This window comes from Homalodisca vitripennis, chromosome 2, assembly GCF_021130785.1.
Source record: "Homalodisca vitripennis isolate AUS2020 chromosome 2, UT_GWSS_2.1, whole genome shotgun sequence".
Taxonomy (NCBI): Eukaryota; Metazoa; Arthropoda; class Insecta; order Hemiptera; family Cicadellidae; genus Homalodisca; species Homalodisca vitripennis.
Window position 1 is genome coordinate 40,206,285 of NC_060208.1, and position 19,726 is coordinate 40,226,010.

Below are 19,726 nucleotides of genomic sequence, written 5' to 3' on the forward strand. Positions count from 1 at the left end.
TGATAGCCTGCGAGCAGCATATTTTCAAATCCGCCGTCATTGAATGAATTGTATGTGTAAAATAAAGCACGTAGTAATATTTTAAAGGAAGATCTTTTGCTATTCAGGATCTTGTAAATAATCCTTAAGTGTATTCAAGGCTCAAAGTACTGAATATTCTATATAATTATAGTAAAATGTACGTTAATCAGCATATATAAAATTTGGTTGAAAAAAATACTATTTGATTTATAATACTACAACTAATGACCATTATTTTCTATTGTTACGAAATTTGTTAAATAGGTTCAGGTTGCAATTTCATAACTTCCATTACAGAATTGTTTAAAACGTGTAAAGCTGATTTTTGAAATAACATTATATATGGTTTTGCTTTGACATTTAAAAATGGTACGTTAAATTTGAAAAAAAAAACTATTTTTAAAAGTTTGTTCACTTTTTGAAAACTTTTAAATAGTGTTTTTGCTTTTTACGTTCATAGTAACGGTGTGTGCTCAACTAACTGTTTTATGTTATAATGGGAAGGATGGATGAGTTATTTTATAGTTCGTGTTCCCCAATTGGATTTGGATGAGAATCATAGAGGCCTATCATAATAAAAGGTTAATAAAACTTATTTTTTGTCTGGATGGAAATATTTCTTTTTTGTATGATTGTTAGTCTGTATTTCTGTCCAAAAGACATTCCAAGAATTAATGAGTAATATTCTTGAAATGTTTTACGCAACACCAACGTAACCAATCATGCAAAACTTGATATCGTATTATCGTGCTGTAATATCGTTGGCTGGATATGTTCATAATATAACTTTTATATGGTTTATATAGCTTTAACAATGTGGGATGTTTAATAATAATTATTTGAATCCAATCTTTACCAATTGTGCACCTGATGAGGCAATGAGATTGCAAACCTCTTTATATAGATTACAGTGTAATGGTTAGTCAAGGTATCTCTTATCAAAACAATCCAAAGAGTAATTGTATAGCTGTATCCTTGACAATTTATTTTTGTAAATCCTTTGGAATAAATTAATTCAAATTCCATGAGTTAAGTCTGTAACCGTGTTATATGTCTGACACTGTACTCAGAGGAAATGGAACCGAGGTAAAATCAACATTCACGTTTGATCAACCCTTCCAATCAAACATACGTATGTGAATAAATATTGTTTGAAAATCGTAATAATAAGGAAGACATACACACTTGCTACAGTAATGTCACTATTCTAAAATATGTTCTTTAAACATCTACCAACAATTACATTTTTAAGTAAAAATATATGTTCGTTTGAAATGTTGTAAAGAAATAATGTTCATGTTTAATGTGAAATAAATTAAATATTATGAAACTTGTATGTTTATACGCAAGCGAATGTATGAAACAACAAAAAGGGTATCTTTTCCCAGTAATTATGTTTTTGAGATAAACAAGTAATTTAGTTATGAATATTATAATATTTATAAGTAGTATCATACTACTCAAAATAAATAGCAATAGTTACCTTATAACAATAAAGCTACAGGGTTTTCAACAAATTTTTGAGCTAATATTATCCTATTATATTTTTGTTGCAAAAACAAATAACCATTTCCAAAATATTTATAATATTGCAATATTAGGTTTTAGTGTAAATATGTTAAGAACATGACTGACGTATAAAATGGTGATATAAAATAGCGTTGAGGTAATGCTTGTGTAATATTAATTCGCCACATCAACAACCTGCACTCTTTGTTGATAAGTTATCATTGATACACGTGGTGAAGTACGGTAGGTCATTGACTTCAGCTACACATGTGCTGCGTGTCCTGATAACCTACCTCACTTCCCGATTCGGCTGCAAGAGGGGAATTCACGAGATCAATAGTCTTGCAAGTGTCATCTCACTCTTCACTTGAAGTTCAATCTTCAACGATAATTTTTTATATATCGATATTGTTCGATTGGTTTATCTACAGTATATTAAGTATTATAACACAAGATGGATGTGATACTCATAAGGTTAAAAATACAGAAAAACCCAACTTGATTCCCCCAAATTAGGGGTAAATTAATTTTAATGCGTTTTCTTGCTAATTTATTACAATATATCTATGTAAAACATACATTTTATGAAAACTTGTAATGAAATGTAATTCAATACTGTTTGAATAATTTATAAAAGTAACTAGTACAATTATTGTTTTTACTTGTTGCAAGGCATTGTGAAATTTACCTCACGAAAGTTTTTATTAATTCTCTAAAAATAAGTAAGACTGTTTCTTAAAATATACTGACAATAAAATATGGAGGAATCTGGAGGAATATACACTGTCGAGTGTGGTTGATGCTTGGCGACACTGAGTGACCCTGCCCTTGCAAGCGGCCCGCCTGTCCGGCTATTGTTGGTAGTTCGGAAGTCACCTTTAAGCCGTTGGATCTTGGTTAAGTGTGTTCTTAGCCCTAATATTACCTTGTAAAATATAACATTCTTAACTTTTTACCACAAGGAGATAGAAAATAACGGGCTGTCAGTTTACAATGGACCATGACATATTTTTAGGAAAAAGAAACAACTATGACATAAATGTCCTAATAATTTAGGGTGATACTGCTGTAACTGTATAAATATTTTAGAGCCCCTTATCATGATTTTTGGCCGAGCTTGCTTTCTTTCAAATACTTTAATTAAATTCAAACTGTCAAAGATATAAAAAATTGCTAGAAATGTACCTTTTTTTTTGCACAGGAACTTTTGACTTTAGGTAGGGGTGAAGGATAGATCAGGAAACATATTCCACAGCATGTAATCCACATATTTCACCTACAATAGAAGAAAACCCTTAACCATATTCCCCTAGATTTAAGAAATCCAGAACAATTCAAAGAAAAAACACATATTAACTTTATATATATATATATATATATATATATATATATGTATATATATATATGTAAAACACAACTACAAAGAACCAGTTAAAAGATCCATATAATTAATGTATTTTCAGGAAAGAAACCATGTATATTCAATTTAAACTAATTTATTGAAGAATGTAAATTATATTAGCTTTATCGTTTTTACACTATGGTTTACAACAGTGCAAAATTATACTGTTACGCTTAAAGATCAGTTTAGAACGAGAGACACACTTAAACTGCTTTAAACTTTGTTTAAGATGGCATATTGTAAGCTTTTAAATTAAAGGTAAATAATCAGAAGCAACAAAATAATTACAAAATTATTTATAAGGACATGTCAAGTAGCAAACGTTTTTAAAGTGAAGATATCATATTATCTAGCATATCTTATACTAAGGAAAATGCCAAAACTTTGAAACTGTACATGCAAACATGCAATAAAAATATTATAATCGTGGTTCTTAAAAAGTGTTATTAGTTTTGACTTTAAATTAGTAGCAAAATAATATAAGTAACCAGTAAAAATTTATGTAAAGATGTTTAGAATCGCTAAAGAAGAAATTTTTGGGTATTGTTACCTTGACTTTCTAAGGAATGGGGGTTCTATCCATTATTAATATATATGTTAATGAATTCAAATTTTTTGTAATACCTAATGTTGCGATTATTTGAGTTGAGCAAAAATGACGATTATCATATTGTTAACACAAATAATTTAATGGATAATTTGTTTCAGCAGAATTAAGCACAATTTACGCGGTGTTCTAGTATGGATTTCATAAAGAATGCAATAGTTATCTTTATGTTTCCTGGAAACATTGCAGCAAACAAAGGAAACAAATTACTTGTGTTCCTGTTATTTCTGTCATCCACGTGGCTTTTATATTGACAAAATCAGATAGTGTATATTCCACAATCACAACCCCGAGTACTGTCCGCATTGGACGTTTCAATTATATCATTACAATTGTCAGCCATATACAATGATATCGTATACTTTCTCTATAATAACAGGCTATGTTATACATAACCAAAACCAAATCATGACTATATGTATTTTTAAATATTTACTACATAAACCCCCCCCCCCCACCCCCCCCCCCCCCCACCCCCCCCCCCCCCCACCCCCCCCCCCCCCCACCCCCCCCCCCCCCCACCCCCCCCCCCCCCCACCCCCCCAAGCTTTGCCAAAATCTTAACTCTAATATATTAAAATCACACACTTATAATATTGATATAATTACTATGGGGAGATTTGAATACAAATTTGGGTTATTTTATATTCAATGTACATTATATTATTTAAAATGGGTGACGTCGAGCCTTACTTGTGTTTGTGGGATAATTAATACATATTAAATTTAGTTAGTATATTATTGGATAGAAATTTATCATAAAATTAAGTTTAAAAAGGGAGGTTTTAGTTAATCTAGTTTTCCTCTGATTACTAAACATTATATAATTAAGTACCACATAATTCTGATTAAAACAGTACTATTGCATTACACGATTTTTTTTTGTTTTCAGGTACCATTGCAATAATTTTAAGTGAATGAACTTCCTTTGACTAAATTGAATACAAACAGGGTTACGAGCATAAATATTTAGTTTTTTTTTTTGGATTGTAATGTTTGTAATACATGCAATTTAAATTAAATAACTTTTCGTACAGGAGAGAACATTACTAATTAACTATTAACTATGTAGTATGAAGTACAAGCCACCACTTTATCAAAGTAATATGGTTGACATCGGCGGAGAGCGTTAAGAAGCAATTTACTTTGCTACAGACTTGCGTTATAAGCATTGTTCCCTCACATAACGTTCACGTCATTCCATGAAAGCAGCCTGAACTGTAAAACTCCTTTAGAGGTGATTATTTTATACATAAAAGTTATCCTTTGATGAAAAGTGTATTATTATAGTAAATAATGGACAATTGTTCCGTGCTACAAATATTCCATGCTTTAAAATAAAGCAATTTAATGTCGTATACAATATTAAGATTTTGATAAATGCAACATTGATTTCATATAGAAAGTGTATAATAATACTATTTTTTTTTAGCTCTGTTTATTCTTTCGGATTACGATTTTCCTGCCTAATACATTAAAAGAGAAGTCTTTTTGTACGATCACACAAAACCGTTGTTATTATTTCTATTATATACACATTTATTATGAAATAATAGTGAACGAGCTCCTAGGTTACATTTTATTGTTTTATTTCAATGTTTAATTCTAGGAATCACATAAAGTAAAATTAAACGGTTTACTCTTTAAAACAATCTAAAGTGTAAGTTATTTGAAATGTAAATTAATTTTAATTTTTATGTAAACTCAGCAAAAAGTATTACATAATTGCTTCACATATATTTAGATATATGACATATTTTTAATCAGATAGGCGTTGTGCAATCACTAATAATATTATAAGTGCGATTTTGCCTTTGTTTATTTGTTTTCACGCGTAAAATATTGAACCGATTGTAGTTTAAAATTTTCATGGACATTTCTACGGTCCAGATTTTTATTTGTAACGTCAGAAGTAGGCTTCTCTGATATGTATAATATATATTTTCTTGATCGGAAACAAGGGAAAATCAAGAATAGTACCCAACATGCTAAGAACGAAGCAATTTACAAAGGTCATAGATATAAAACTTTTTGACGTATTTCTTCAATATATAAAGAACAAAAGAAAACTCAACGGCGTCCAAAATATAATGAATCCGAAACAGAAATGGCCAAAGACTTGCAACGCCTACTAAATTGCATGCATAGTAGTGGGGTAACTGCTAGCAGGACATATGTAAGAGTCAATGTAGTGTACTTTACTTATACATTTGCAGACTATTATATAACCTAAATTACTTGTCCTTTGGAAAAGGTAGCCTTCTCAGTGCTGTGTATGCAATTTCTTAATCGGAAAAGAGGCAAACGGCAAAATCAGCTATGAAACAAAAAAATACTAAGATTGTACTTAATATGTATTATTATTTAATACAATTGCAATATTTAATACAATGATCATAAATATACACATTTAACATATTTTCTAGATCATGATAAAAAGTAAATTTATTTCAACATTGGCCTTGGAAATATAACCTCACTCGAACCAGAAGTGCTCATACAGGTGCAAAACATACGAAATTGCGTGCGAAGCCCCAGGTAACTATTATTATTAATATAAACAATCTATTGTTTATAAAATACTATAATATTGTTATTACATTGTCAATGTAATTTTAATGACTATTTACAAAACAACCTTACACGTTGAAGTTACTTAACAATAGTCCCTCTTGTATGCCTCACTATAAAGTTAACAAAATAAATTTAGAAAATAATTAAGCAAAAATGCCTTACGATAATCTTTGTTTAGGCAACGTGAACCCATCTTGCCCATTATAGTCCGTTATATAAATAAAAAAGGAATGCATTATTAATATATAATCCAAGTTAAACTGGCAGTTACTCGCTTCCTTTCTTACTCAAATATTTCTTATTGAATAAAGCGACATCGTGGCCATATCCCTTTTAAAAGACATCTGAATACTCTTAAAATAAGTGATAGCCTCTGAAGATATTCCAATGTCTTGACTGATAATATACGTCCTCTTCACTATCTGATGATTGCGTGATTATTTGAATAATGTTTCTGAAATATCACCATTCAAAAGATACTAATATTTCAATTTATTGTCTTAATAACAGCTAATTTATGTTCATAAGATTATACTATTTAAAAAGAACTAGTGCAGTAATCTGTATATTTCAAATAATCATCACAATTGTTGTCTAGTAATAATACAAGTATTTGCTTACTATATATGTTTGAGTTATGTTAAAAACTTATTTTGATTCTATAAAAATGTAAACTCCATTCGCTAACATTTAGTCATTTATTTATTAAAAAAACTAAAAACGTTACAAGAATGGAGCCTATTCTGTTGGCTTTACCATGTGAAAACATTTTACAATTTTCGTCCATTATTTCAAACGATTATTATTTATTTTGGCTCACTTTGACCAAAAATCTACTTAGTGATATATTGAATACCAATATTCTAAGCATCGAAATTGAAATCTTCGACATTTGGTAAATTCTACGTTTAAAACGCATGAGAATATCTTTTAACTGCATTTAATAGAAAAATCGTTGGAATTTCTAATAATTCATTTATTTTTGATAGTTATTGAACCAGGGCTTTCCAAAACTTGCAGGGCTGAAATTCGATTCAAGTGTTTTTTTTTTTAACTTGATTGTATTAAAATTGTGTAACGTATGTAAGTAAATGTTGAATCCGACCAATTAGGAACCATACATTAAGAAATCACCAAAATAAGTAACATGGCATTTTAAAATAGAAATTTAAGTTAAATTCTGGTTGTTCTCAGTTGTATTATTTCAAAAGGATTCCTTTTACTCCTAAAAATACATCCAAAATATTACATGCTAGTAAAATTTATTTTTATTTTACAGTTCAGTACATATTTAATTGTTGAAAAAGTTCATATGGCCTATCTGCTTCATCTCTACATTTATTATTCATGTATAACTTTGGTAATAATTTGATAACATTTTTCTCAAATAAGCACTATGTAAATTACAGCAATTTTATATGTAGTTATCACAATAATGGAAGTTACATTTATTGGGTAAAACATACAACTTTTACGACTTGTCAACAGCTACGAGAAATCAGGAAAAAGCGTAAGAGATAAGAAGACAGGAAAGAGATGCAATCAGTTCCATTTGAATAACAAACAGCCAAGTTCACACTGGTGTCGCAACGCGTTCTTATTTTTTATTTAAAATCGAAAATCTTACCATTCTCTGGATAGTATTAGATGAATACATTACCTTACTAAGGGACATATTATATGAGATATTAGAAAAATAAACTATATAGAAGTATAACTAATAATGTTGTTTGAGTTTTTAGTTTTTAGATAGTTAATTGTTGAAATTTGACCTTAAAACGAAATTTCGGAAATATACAAACACACACATACATACATATACATTTCTTATACGTACTCACTCAACAGAAAAGTGATCCAAGTTCGAATACCGGTAGAATAACTACTCTTTATTAAAATATAAGTAACATTTACCTTTTAATATTTGGTTTGTGTGTTGTTACTATACGCATTTAATTCGATAAAAATACTGAGTATTATTGTTAAATGATCATGATTATACCAGAAACTCTAAAAAAATAACTGTTTTAAATCTGCAACCTCTTGCTATTAATTTGGTATTGAAATAGATGATTTAAAACAATAATACGATTTTGAACATTTGCTGTCGTTATGTGTTAGGATATTATTCTATGGTACTTAACTAAAAGTTAGGTAATTTTAACCTAATTTTCAGTTTTAAGCTGTTGCCATGTTTACCTCTGTTTTAGAGGATTTCTAAACGAGAGTAAGATGATTGATTTTAACTGTCGCAATTTAGTGTTCTGTTTTTACAACGTACAAACGATAATAAAGGATAATATTTTCAAAGTTAAAATGGAATAACAACACAAAATAACAGTTATATTTGGAATATAACAAGGCTCTACTGTAGGTGTTGTTGGCATTATAACAAATGTGATACGATTTGCGTTCAACGACTTCATATTGGCTAAAAATACTTCTTTCCTTGGATCCGGAACAGGCTGGCAATTTTCGCGCCCACCTTCTATCCTTCTAAAAGTCACTACTGTGTCGGGTTTTGTATTATTATAGAGCACATGCACATTAAGCCACAGATAGCGATATTCAGTAAAATCACTATTAGCCTAGTTTTATAATCGAATATTAACCAGGAGGTAAGCACAGTGGGCTGTAGTATGCTTTTAATTTATTCCTCGCCAGCGTTATACAAAGGATAAATTGTCCTGTTTTCGTTATATTTAGTTGTGAACATAGTTATAATAAATAATGTCTTTTTATGGACAAGGTCTGTTGAGTTGGTATATATTATGATGTATATAAGACTGACTAAGAAAAAACAAAAAAAATTACCTAACTACATTGCTTTGTTAGTAATGAGACTTGATGTTGAGACTCAGTTCTCTATAATTTATTATTTAGGGCCGCGAGCCCTAAAGTCAGCCTCTTTTAAAAATTAAAATATGTATTACTAATACTACTTGCTACACGAATTAATAGGGTACACGTTTATTTTATTCTTTATTTACACATAAACATAATTACTAAGAATAAAAAAGGCATTACTTGGTTGGAACTGGACACATTCTTTCTCAGTAAAATAAGCAACCATGAGGGCACCTGGTAACTCAGATAAATTTTTAAATTTGAATTGTTAAAAAGTGCAATAATTGTTATTTTGAAGGTTTGAAACTATTCCAGAATAAATGGTTTTTTTACACGTGTTGTTTAACCAATAAAATACCCAGTGCTAGAAGTAACGGTGACTATTACTTATTTTATGGTAGAATATTTAAAAATACATATAGTCATGATTTGGTTTTAGTTATGTATAACATAGCCTGTTATTATAGAGAAAGTATACGATATCATTTAGTATAATGGCTGACAATTGTTAATGATAATAATTGTGAAAACGATTTTCCATAGTGTCAGGACAAGTACTCGGAGGTTGTGATTGTTGGAATATACACTAGTCTGATTTTGTTCAATATAAAAAGCCACGTGGAATGACAGAAATAACAGGAACACAAGTAATTTGTTTATCCTTGTTGTTTGCTGGCAACTGATTTCGCGAGGAAAACATAAAGATAAAACTTATTAGCATTCTTTATGAAATCCATACTAGAACAACGCTGCGTAAAATTTTCGTGCATCTTGATAAAAAAAAGTTCTGCTGAAACAAATTATCCATTAAATTATCTTTGTGTTAACAATATGTATTGCAATCGTCATTCTAGCTTGGACTCAACTCAAATAATCGCAACATTAGGATATTACAAAAAATTATTGAATTCATTAAACATATGATATTTAATAATTGATAGAACCCCCATTCCTTAGAAAAGTCAAGGTAAACAATTACCCAAAAATTGTCTTTCTTTATAGCGATTCTAAACGATCTTTACAAATCAAATTTTTGTACTTGGTTACTTATATTATTTTGCTAGCTAATTTAAAGTCAATAAACCTAATAAACACTTTTTAAGAACCCCACGATTATAATATCTTTTATTGGCATGTTTGCATAAGGTAACAGTATGCAAGTTATACAATATGCAGATTTCTTCAAACAAAGTTTAAATGCTAGTTTAAGGGTCGTCTCTCGTTCTAAACTGATCTTTAAGCGTCCCCCCACCCCCCCCCCCCCCCACCCCCCCCCCCCCCCACCCCCCCCCCCCCCCACCCCCCCCCCCCCCCACCCCCCCCCCCCCCCACCCCCCCCCCCCCAAATGTGTATACAAAGCAGTGATACCATGCTATTATTAAAACAGTGTTATGTAAATAAGTTTCATTAAATAAATGTTGGTAAAAAATATAATGAGAGTAATGATTTTCCTCTTCAAATAAGATTGCTATGTTTTAGTTAATAAGTTAATAGCAAGCTAAATAGTTAACGATGCCTTATACATCGTTTTACAAGAAACATATAACTCGTATCTTGGTCTGGTAAAATATAATGGTATGGAATTACCATATTAAAACAACTGACTTCAGAATTTATTAAACGTAAAGAAATGCTTGTCAGAAATCTTTCAAGCCTTCCCAAAGGATGAAAGATTTGTATGACCCCTGAGCACGTAACTTATTAATTTCCAACAATTGGATCCTAGCTTTTCACTCTTATAACTTCTTCGTAATGTAAACAATAAAGGGAAAGGTTTACTGTAGTTCACAAAGTAATAACGAAGAATACTGGTGCTGAAACAACCTCACTTTATTGTAAGTTAGCAAGAAAATATCCTGCATGATGCCATGATCCAAGATTATAAAAGAGACCGTAAAAGAAAACCGTCAAAGTATGACAGTTATTGCAAAGAAACAATATTAAAAACCATGAGGTACATGCATGGAATCAATTTTTTTTTATGTGCATAGAAGGTACCAAAACTATGGTGTCCAAATCTCGAAGTTTAAAAAGTTGAAAATTGGCTGTTTATTAATGACAAACTCAAACTACAATTACGGGGGGGAAAAACCCAAACCCACATTTTTCAGTTGTCTTTACATTCCTAAACATGTTCAATAGAATGGAATAGTAAACAGCCTTCTCTCGAAAAGTCGAGCCATGGCTAAGGAAACTAAGACCCCTTGTGACATATGATGTAAGGGAGCCGTGCTATGTAATCTTGAAACAGCTGAGTATTAACTTTAAGGGATGGTAAAACCTCGCTCACTTAAATGCTTGGAAAAGTTTAATATTTGTCTAAAGATATCTTGCTGTAACATTTTTTATCGTCATGTGGATGAGAAATTTTAACAGTTTTAAAAGGGTTAATTAATAATTAGAGCTCTTACTTTGCAACACATTCGACTGATTGTTTAGAGTGAACTTTTAAGAAATAAAGGAAAAAAATAAAATTAATCCTCATTTCTATAAAATAAAGTAAAATGAGTTTTACTGAATTAATACTATCTTTTAATCTTAAAGTTTATAATTTAAATTCACATAGTCTTCTATGTTTACCTTAAACTAGGCTCAAGTACAGTCCCTTGAAAAGTGGCATATACCATTTAGATAGGTTATGCTGTGTTTGACCATCTCATAAATAGTTTTTTTTTTTTGAGTAAATTAATGTCCTTTTAATCTAAAAGTTTAGAATTTCTACTCACATAGTCTTCTGTGTTTACCTTAAACTAGGCTTAAGTACAGTCCCTTCAAAAGTGGCATATACTATTTAGATAGGTTATGCTGTGTTTGACCATCTCATAAATAGTTGTTTTTTGAGTAAATTAATGTCCTTTTAATCTAAAAGTTTAGAATTTCTACTCACATAGTCTTCTGTGTTTACCTTAAACTAGACTCAAGTACAGTCTCTTGAAAAGTGGCATTCACCCTTTAGATAGGTTATGCTTTATTATTTCATAGAGTAGCGTTTTGTAATATTTACAATAGGAGTCAAATTACACATAAATAAAACACAATTTAGGATAATATGGTTCGGTTACAATTACTGGAACATATTAACTGGTATAATTGGAAGCATCATATACTCGTATTTAACCTTTAATAATTTTATTTAGTTTCAGAGTAATTGTTGGTTGTTACTTTTTACTAATGTTTATTGAAAAATTGAGTAAATTACTAAATAAAAATCTAGATTAATAATTTTTTTAACTAATTATTTACCCTAAGGGCGCACAGTTTTCAACTTTTATTTCCTGCCATCATGTATTCGTTTCAGTCTTATATCACCAGAATCTTATCAAGACAAAGAGGACTGTGATAAGCCATTCTGTGCGATTTAACCACGTAATTTTAAATAAAAAAAGTAAGTAATTGATAGTTATTTAATGTGGAAACATGAAGTACAAATGGACAAAGCTATGATAACTGTATAAAAAAGCTGTATCTAAAAAGCCAGTTGACTTCAACACTTTTGACACAAACACAGTGTATATGTGTTTTTACACTGGGTAAGTATAAACGATTATTAGCTGTTAATTATTTTATAAACGAGTATTTTACGTTTATTTTACAGTGTTGTGTGCTTATAAATTTCTTAAGACGTTAGGAAATGATGAGGTTTACTCATCTAAAATAAGGTATTCTATTACATAGTTGCGATACCTCAAGCGTTTTTTCATTAATCACAGGGATGGAACTCAACAAAAAGTCAAGGTTCTGTAGCTCCAACTTTGGAAGTTTAGGGAATCTAAAAATTGTTTATATATTCCCTAAAAACAGTACCACCTACCAATAATACAGTATGCCTAGCTCAGTGAAATCTTTTTAAGTTTTAGTTATATTTGTAAAAGATATTCTTCCTGTATAGAATAAGTTTTCATGATAGGATTCTGTATATAAAACATCATTAAGTATCTTATAACCTATTATAAACAAGTGGTTGTAGCCTTTTCCATTCGAATTCTCTAGCAATCAATAAAAATGTTGACTAGTATTTATTATTAGAATTATTCGTCAGCATTTAACTCCTTCATTTAAATTATATTTTAAATTGAAATTATGCTTAAAGCAAAAACTATTATTGCACTTATGGATAGAGTAGAATTATGTATTCACATCAGCAATCAAGCAGAGTTAGGTGAGAGCAATATGAGAAATTATATCGATGATCATCCGGAATCACGTATAGAATAGCCTAATGCACTCCATGCATAATTTTGTTCAAATCGTGAGCACTTGTAGAAATGTCGATAAAAATCATCCGGTAAAATCGGTAAAACATTAAACAGATTGGTTAATTGTATACCCAAAATTATTATTATATACACAATGTACAGTAAACATTAATTTGGTTTTGAAATAGCTTGTTCCTTGTTCAAACCTCATAGTAATTAATAGAAAACTGAAAAAAATTGTTTTAGATGTGTTATTATTCCGTACATTTCTTGTATTTATTATTCAATATACGGCATGCAAACAATATTAATTATTAAATAAGCTTTGTGGTTTCAAGTTTACATAGCTAATGTTATTTAGGACATATTCATACCCTTATTTTCTACAGCACAAAGCCTGCTGAGTAGTTTTTTCTGTTTTACTGCCACATATTGAGGGAGCACAATCTCATGAGTATCCCCATGCATCTCATGATGTAATACCCACAACAGCAAGATGGTCGAAAGTGTCAAAGAATTTATAAGATATCGAAACGTGTGGTAAAAAAAATTGCTCGAGGAGATAAAAAGCTATGTTTACAAGAAATACACACAGTTTACAAGATCTTTGCACAATACGTTTATCTTTGTTAATTTTTTCCCTTGAGTCTGCATAGTTTGAAGATGAACAAGCTTTTTTCGAGTAACCTCGCTTACTCAGTATCATCTCAGAATACATGTTTGCCCATTTCCGTATAACATATTTCAAGGAGACTACGATTTTGAAATGAGTCGGTTTTGAGACAATACGAGGTTGCAGATGTTGTGAACGCTAGAAGGCAATGTATAGATTCAATCTATTTTAATATTCTATTGCTGGTCTTGGGGGAGAAATCTTTTACAAAAACACAAAAAGAGCTCCCTCTTGAAGAAGTACATTCCATATCTTCCGGTAAAGTGTTATAGAGATTAGTAAGAAGCGCATGAATAATGTGCTAACTACGATTATTAACTTTACATCATTTCTGCTGAGAGCTGTATATTGTAAAAAATAATCTATGAATTTCCAAAGTGTTAAAATACCAAGATATGTACTAAAATATTTTATTAATTATCTTTAAACTATCCCTTCCATTTACAAGGATATAGAGTGAGGGTATATAACAACGTATTAGGTAAACAAAATTTTAATATCATGCTATGGAACCTTTAAGAAATTGTATTTCTGTTGAAAATTCAAAGCTTTCTCTTCTTTGTAGACGTGTGAATTGTGCTAACTAGTATTGTGTAGGTCTTTCACAATTTAGGTTAAGGAGTTTCTGAAGTTATGCTGTAATAGAAAATATACTCATAAAACGTTAAACATAAAGGTTTAATAAACTAGCTTAAATCCACTAATCTAAAATTCATATTCTTTCACTTTAATGAAAATATTTAAATAATACGTGTAACAATAAGTAAAGATACAAAGGAATGAGTTTTAACTATTTATGAAATTTTATAAGAACAAATATACAAATGATAAAGTATTTTTAAAGTGAGTTAACTAATATAAATAAATATTTAGATAAATAAATCGGAGAAAAACTAACTTGACAGTGCATGTAACGGAGATAACATTTCTGTTGAAGACAGCTACGTCGAAAAAACTGGAATCAATGAGAGATTAAAAAACTTCATACATCTTATAACCTTATCTGTTACATTTTAGATAAGACGACTGCATTTCTACCAAAGCGGGCACCGTAAAACTCTGTTAATTCCAAAAATGTGACACATTCTCTAACTTTAACTTATGCGAACTCATAATTCATTTGAGATTATATATGGGGAACACTCTCATACACAATAACATAATTACCAACGTTTCCACAATTGATTGTTTCGTTGGCACCATTTTTAACTTGACGAAACAAACACAAACTTATTAAAAGTGAACGAAAAAAGGGGTGCTCCACGTTCAGTGTGTGGACAATTCTCCATTTTTAAACTCATAATGATGATATTAATAAAGTAAAACAACAGTTACACTTTCTAAAATGTATTACAAAGAACTCTGAAAACGTGACGATGTTTTGATGAATATGTACATATTTTTGATAAATATAGGTATGTAAGCAAGTATATCGATGTATGTGTTTTGGAATGTATATATTAATAGCAAATCGTATTATTTAGCTTTTACTATTAATAGCAGCAGTGCAAATTCAAACCAATTAATATAAACTTGTGGCAGCATTCACCAAAGTGTTTGTCAGTTAGTGCAAATTAATGGCATCAGACACGCAAATCTCTTCTGCCTCTTCTCCTCTAGCGTTAGGATAAGGACAGGTATGGCGTGCTTGTCTGGATGAGACAAAACTGGTGACCAAGGACACTACAGTCTCTTTGGATAAGTAAAACCAAAATATATAGAATATATTATCTTTTTATTTTATAATTGGTTTAATTCATAATTATTAATGCATATGAAGATGGTCGCGAAACATTGTATCTGTCAGCGATATTTTTCTCTATTTATGTGAACATTATAGAATATTAGACCTGTGTCTATCAGGTCTTGGCCAGCGATTACGAAAACACTACCGAATTACTTCATTACTTATTTAACCATTTAACAGCAGATAGTTTAACTTGGGTTACTGTTAGTCATTAATTAGTAATTTCAACACTGTACCATAATAATATAGCAGTAGTAATAAAATCTCGTTGTGAAAGCGGGGAGCTGACTAGGCAATCGATACTTAGATGAAGCTACTGCAATCTGAGCATCAGCTTAGCCTGATCCCTAGCTAGACCCGGATTTTACTATAATATTTAGAAATTGGTTTCCTTTGATATTGTAGGATGGCATCTTTAAATTAACTGACGGAACAAAAACGAAGGGACCGAGCACCTACATGATACTAATCATTCGGTCTTTAAGTATATTTTGGCGAAACATGTGAATGATGTGAACCCATTCCCGTGGCAAATGTAATCTCAAAGCAATACACCAGGCATTAGATGAAACTTTTATCACACAAATTCGTCAGAGGGCATTGCGTTAGTTTGTCACAAATGAGGCACACGATATTGATTAGGTATCGTAAAGATAAGAGCCACTCGCAATTCGATTAACCACTGATCTTCTTCACCATGAACCCGGAATAACACTATCTGATATACGTAATAAATCACGTTTCGTTTGAAAAATGTCATAACACAAATGACAATGGGATGTAATGTAGACTCCATCGGATTTCATCATAACTTCAACTATTCTAGTATGGATCAGTAAATTTAATTATTTTTCAGTCGCCATCTCTGGATCTATTTGTACCACTCAAACGTAATATGCCAATGATGTCTCTACTGATCGGCAAGTAAAACCGCATGCGATGATAGCATATTAGCCCCTTATTTTGATTATTATTATAATATTTATTAGTATAATTATACGTATGTAATAATAATAATTGTTATTAGCTATTATTGTACTAGCTTATTAATAATAAAACTAGTATGATTAAAATTTTATTAAATACCATTTTATCGTAAAAAAGTATCAACTAAAATAGTGAGCATCTAATTTTATTTACTAGACAGTTCTGACATTTTGTCAGTGGAAAACATTTCTTCGTTTTTAATGTTTATAATTTTCTTTTATATTAATGTTGAGCGTGACATAAATTTTAAATTTCATTACAGGCTCTTGTTATACATTCACGTCTTGTGCGATTAACAGTTAAATTTAAATTGTTCCGTCTAGTAGCATTTTATTTTATGAATATAAAAAAAATTCACCCCTTCTTAAACATTTATCTTCTGACCCGCTTCTATTATTGATTAAAAATTGGAGTATTTACAAAACTAAACAAGAACCAAGTTTTATTCGGAAATAGCAACGTTAACAAAGCAACAAGCAGTGTATCGTGTACACAGAGGTTCATTCAAAACATACCAGTAGCTCGGCTAAACATGAATGCAGCCTTTTGGAAGCTGTTCTCTTGTATCAAAGGTAATGTTCCAATTTACCAGGACATTACTAACAATATGTTCCTTATAATATTACACATGGATACTGGATGCTGTTCTCCTTTATCAAAGGATTTTCTATTTACAAGAAAAATATTACCACTTATGGGTAAATGTTTATTTTTATCTAGACTGTTGTAACGTAATTGTATGAATGTTCAAATATAACAATTGAAATCCATATTCATGTAGTTAGATTACCATTATTTTAAATTTTACATATGTAACATTTTTTGCAGTTGTTTTATTTTGAAAGAAATTAATTTTAAGTGCTTTTATTTGCAGTATTTCGAAAATGTTGACATTTTCGGGTTTTTCCGAGTTATTCATGATATTACTTGGTTTAAAATGTTATATTTTTAATAGTTTACTGCTTTAAGTCATAAAAAATTTACAAAAATGTAATAAATCATATTATTTTATTATTTATTATATAAGAGTATATGTCATATTTATTAATATAAAAATATTGGGCTCGGCCGGGATTTGAACCCGGGACCTCTCGCACCCTAAGCGAGAATCATACCCCTAGACCACCGAGCCACACTTTGACAGAGATCGTATACCGGTAACGAGTTCAGTAGGTAACTTTCTCTCAAACAAACAGCGGGAGCAGCGACAGTAAGCAGACTGGTGGCGACACCTGGAAGAGGTCGATTCAATTAGCTATCACTTTCTTCTACATATAACTATACCTCATATACTTCATGGAGAAGTACATAACCATTGTACACACGTTTTAATTCTTAACGTTAGTTGTGTACAACCATCACTCTGATTTCAAAAAACCCTACACCAAACGATTAATGTTTAAAGAAATATTAATAACAATATTTTTAGCCTAATAAAGCCCAATATCACTGCAGGCCCTTAAAAACAACTCACCTTAAGGAACACGCTAATCATTGAAAACGAGAAGGTTTTGTTTTCATCTCTTCCTTCTTACCTCTTTCCTCTTCAAACATAAGTAGTAATATGTAACATAATACTAGTATTTTATATTAAATACTAAAAAATTATTATTAATGAATATTATTATAATTATAAATACAGTGATTGTTAAATATCTGGAATCACCTTAACATTTTTACCATAGCAGGTAAAATTTACGTACTTTGCACAGCGTTATACGGCTATCATAACTACTTGTTTTGCAATAACACGCTTAAATTTGGTAAACTACGCATGGTGGGTGTCATGGAGCTCTTAGATGAATCCTACGTAAATATGAATATAACTGAATATATGCATAGTATGTGCCCATAGTTCCCATATTGGGCCAGCAGGGAACTTCTGCAAGAAGCTGGTGGCTTTTGACGCCCTGTAGGTCTATGGTTTACATGGATTAAATTTTTTAAACTAAAACATAATAGCGCAGATCACACTTCCTATGTCTTATTCATTACAAAATAACGAGTGCTGAAATATATTCAAATTTGAACATAATCAATATTGAATCATCATCCACAGTTGTACCTTATTTTGTATAGTAATAGTTGTATAGTTGGAGAAACTGTTCTCAGAATGAAATTAGAATAAAATCCGAATACAAGCATATCTAGTTTTATAACAAATTTTCACTATCCAAAATAACCAAGAATATAATTTAAGCATTTTAATAACACTGTAACCATAATTCATATCTTACAATCTATTATTTGTACATAATATTTTTAAGATTTTGAGACGTAACGGAAAAAATTAAACATTATCATTGGTATTTCCGTTTTTGTACTGTTTATTTACACTTGACACTGCCTATGCAATAATAAGCGTCATATTATCAATGAAGAACCTCTTATGATATGTTATCACTGACACACGTCGTGTACTATGACAAGTCAATGACCTCACCATATGCGAGAAGGTGATATAACCTGATAAATTATCTTTCATGCCGACTCAGCTAAAAATGTCGTATTCAGGATCAATGACCGTGCAAGACCCTTCTACTAAACAAATCTGTTCATTTAATTATTTGTTAAAAATATTTTCAAGCTACATCATCAATGAAAAGAACCTCTTGTGACAGGTTATCACTGACACTCGTTGTGTACTATGACAATTCAGTGACCTCGTCCGAGTAGATGACAGAGCCGATATCTTACATCACTTACTGATTCAGCCGAAAAAGATTTATTCAGGATCGATGACCAAGCAAGTCCCCTCTACCCCCATCCGCTCTGTTCACTTGACTGCATTTTCAACGATTTGCACGTCCAGGTGTTGGTAAGCTAATATATAACAATGATACTAGTAATAAACATATGTGCATTGAGCCTACTAACATTAAAAGAAAAACAATAATTATATTTTTTGTTATGATGAGTAACTATACATTACTAGAATGCACTGTTATCTCTAGACAAATGTTTTGCTACATAACAATTTCTTTCATCAATGTTCCGGATTTAACATTGGAAATCAAACACAGAAAGCTCAGGAACGCCCAATCAAAAACGCTAATCTACCTCATGAGATAAAGTTTTGTGTTATTTCTTGTTATAGTGTTAAACTTCTTACTTTTCATCAATAGAAGTTTTCTTGATGATTTCGTTTTAAATTTTATTTAT

At 30.5% G+C, this 19,726-nt stretch overlaps 1 protein-coding gene and 1 non-coding gene across 2 annotated transcripts in view; one reads left to right on the forward strand and one right to left on the reverse strand.

Moving 5' to 3' along the window:
- LOC124355599 overlaps nt 1-19,726 on the forward strand; it is a 49,013-nt gene that overhangs the window by 6,028 nt on the left and 23,259 nt on the right. The window lies entirely within an intron of this gene.
- Nucleotides 17,625-17,696, reverse strand: Trnap-agg. Its single transcript has one exon. It is a non-coding gene; the product is annotated as a tRNA-Pro (tRNA).